This window comes from Bombina bombina, chromosome 6 (assembly GCF_027579735.1).
Source record: "Bombina bombina isolate aBomBom1 chromosome 6, aBomBom1.pri, whole genome shotgun sequence".
Taxonomy (NCBI): domain Eukaryota; kingdom Metazoa; phylum Chordata; class Amphibia; order Anura; family Bombinatoridae; genus Bombina; species Bombina bombina.
Window position 1 is genome coordinate 1,064,888,455 of NC_069504.1, and position 2,991 is coordinate 1,064,891,445.

The window sequence follows — 2,991 nt, forward strand, 5'->3', positions numbered from 1 at the left end:
TTGTATTTTTTGTAATTTTTTATTAATTTAAACTTAGTTTAAAGTAATGTTAGGTTTTTTTATTTTAATTGGAATTTAGTATTTTTTAATTTTATGTAATTGGGGTTCATTTAGGGGGTGTTAGGTTAGGGAGCTTAGTAATTTAATTAGTTATTTGGGTTGTGGGGGATTGCGGTTGACAGGTAGATATTGCGCATGCATTAGGTGTTAGTTTATATTTTCAGGGAGTTACGGGGCTCACATTGTGTGCCTATGTGTGGCGAGGTGAAAATGGAGTCAAATTTCTCAATTTTCCCTGTGTAAGTCCTTGCATTGAATATGTGATACCACATATGAATATGTTCGCTTATGAGAGTAAAATTAGCGGGCGATGGGTGAAGTATACGTGGCACATTTATATGCGGCACAGTATATGTGATAGCAAAACCGGACTAAACACCTGCGTCACCGGCTTTTGCAGGCGATGCCGTATATGAACCCCCCTTGTTTGCTAATAAGCTGATTATTTCACCTGTGCTCCAGTTCAGATATCCTCAAAATGTGGCCTGTTAGGAAAGGCCTAAGGACAGGTGTGAAAACCAGTGAGCTAAAGCTACACTCACAGGTGCCATTAGCACGCTTTATTAAAAAGCCAGCATAGAGGTGCTTGTCAGTGTTTTCAGTTGTTTGCAAATATGTGAGTTAGTGAGTGTGAGAGCGAGTGTGTGTGTGTGATAGAGAGTGTGTGTGTGTGTGTGTGTGATAGAGAGTGTGTGTGTAAGAGTGTTTGTGTGAGTGTGTGTGTGTGTGTGTGTGTAACAATGTTTGCGTGAGTGTAAGTGTCTGTGTGTGTGTGAGAGAGTGTTTGTGTGAGTGTGTGTGTGTGTGTAAGAGTGTTTGTGTGAGTGTAAGTGTCTGTGTGTGTGAGAGTGTATGATAGAGAGTGTGTGTGTAAGAGTGTTTATGTGAGTGTGTGATAGAGAGAGTGTGTGTGTGTGTAAGAGTGTTTGTGTGAGTGTGTGATAGAGAGTGTAAGTGTCTTTGTGTGTGTGTGTGACAAAGAGTGTGTGTGTGTGAGAGAGTGTCTGAGTGTATGATAGAGAGTGTGTGTGTGAGAATGTCTGTGTGAGTGTGTGATAGAGAGTGTGTGTGTGAGAGTGTCTGTGAGTTTGTGATAGAGAGTGTGTTTGTGTGTGTGTGAAAGTGACTGTGTGAGTGTGTGTGTGAGAGAGTGTCTGAGTGTATGATAGAGAGTGTGTGTGTTAGACATGTGCGTTTCGTTACGAATTGAAATTCGGACGAATTTGTCAAAATCAGAGCTTCGGATCGATTCAAATTTCCAAATTACCGAAGCAACGGAAAAAAAAAAAAAAATGTTTGCTGGACACTTATGAGTTACACATGCTGCAGGGTGTGCAGAGGGGAACATTAATTTCACACCTGGATAGTACACGAATAGTAATCCTGGACAGCACTATTCATGTTCCTCCCTGCATACCCTGCACCATGTGTAACTCATAAGTGTCCAGGAAAACATGGCTGAGATGGCAACCCTAGCACTGGCAGAAAGCTGCCAGTACCCAAGATAGAGGCAAATAGGTAGAGGGGGAGGGCTAGAGAGCTGTTTGGGGGGGATCAGAGAGGTTGGGGGTTAAGGGGGGATCCTACACGGCAGAATATATATAAAAAAATAAAATTAAAAAAAAGCCTTTTATTTTAGTACTGGCAGACTTTCTGCCAGTACTTTAGATGGCGGGGACAATTGTGGGGTGGGGGAGGGATGAGAGCTGTTTGGGAGGGATCAGGGGGTGGGATGTGTCAGGTGGGAGGCTGATCTCTACACTAAAAACATAATTTATGTAAGAACTTACCTGATTAATTCATTTCTTTCATATTGGCAAGAGTCCATGAGCTAGTGACATATGGAATATACAATCCTACCAGGAGGGGCAAAGTTTCCCAAACCTCAAAATGCCTATAAATACACCCCTCACCACATCCACAATTCAGTTTAATGAATAGCCAAGCAGTGGGGTGATAAAGAAAGGAGTAGAAAGCATCAGCAAAGGAAATTTGGAAATAATTGTGCTTTATAGAAAAAATCATAACCACCATAAAAAGGGTGGGCCTTATGGACTCTTGCCAATATGAAAGAAATGAATTTATCAGGTAAGTTCTTACATAAATTATGTTTTATTTCATGTAATTGGCAAGAGTCCATGAGCTAGTGACATATGGGATATCAATACCCAAGATGTGGATCTCCACTCAAGAGTCACTAGAGAGGGAGGGAATAAAAATTAAAACAGCCATATATGCCGCTGAAAAAATTAATCCACAACCCAAAAAAATAAGTTTATTTTCATTTTTGAAAGAAAGAAACTTAAATCAAAAGCAGAAGAATCAAACTGAAACAGCTGCCTGAAGAACTTTTCTACCAAAAACTGCTTCTGAAGAAGCAAATACATAAAAAAGGTAGAATTTAGTAAATGTATGCAAAGAGGACCAAGTTGCCGCTTTGCAAATCTGATCAACTGAAGCTTCATTCTTAAAAGCTCACGAAGTGGAGACTGATCTAGTAGAATGAGCTGTAATTCTCTGATAAATAAGCTTGATGAATCAAAAGTTTCAACCAAGAAGCCAAGGAAATAGCAGAAGCCTTCTGACCTTTCCTAGGACCAGAAAATAAAACAAATAGACTGGAAGTCTTCCTGAAATCTTTAGTAGCTTCAACATAATATTGCAAAGCTCTTACCACATCCAAAAAATGTAAGGATCTTTCCAAAGAATTCTTAGGATTAGGACACAAGGAAGGGACAACAATTTCTATACTAATGTTGTTAGAATTCACAACCTTAGGTAAAAATTGAAAAGAAGTCCACAAAACTGCCTTATCCTGATGAAAAATCAGAAAAGGAGACTCACAAGAAAGAGCAAATAACTCAGAAACTCTTCTAGCAGAAGAGATGGCCAAAAGGAACAACACTTTCCAAGAAAGTAGTTTAATGTCCA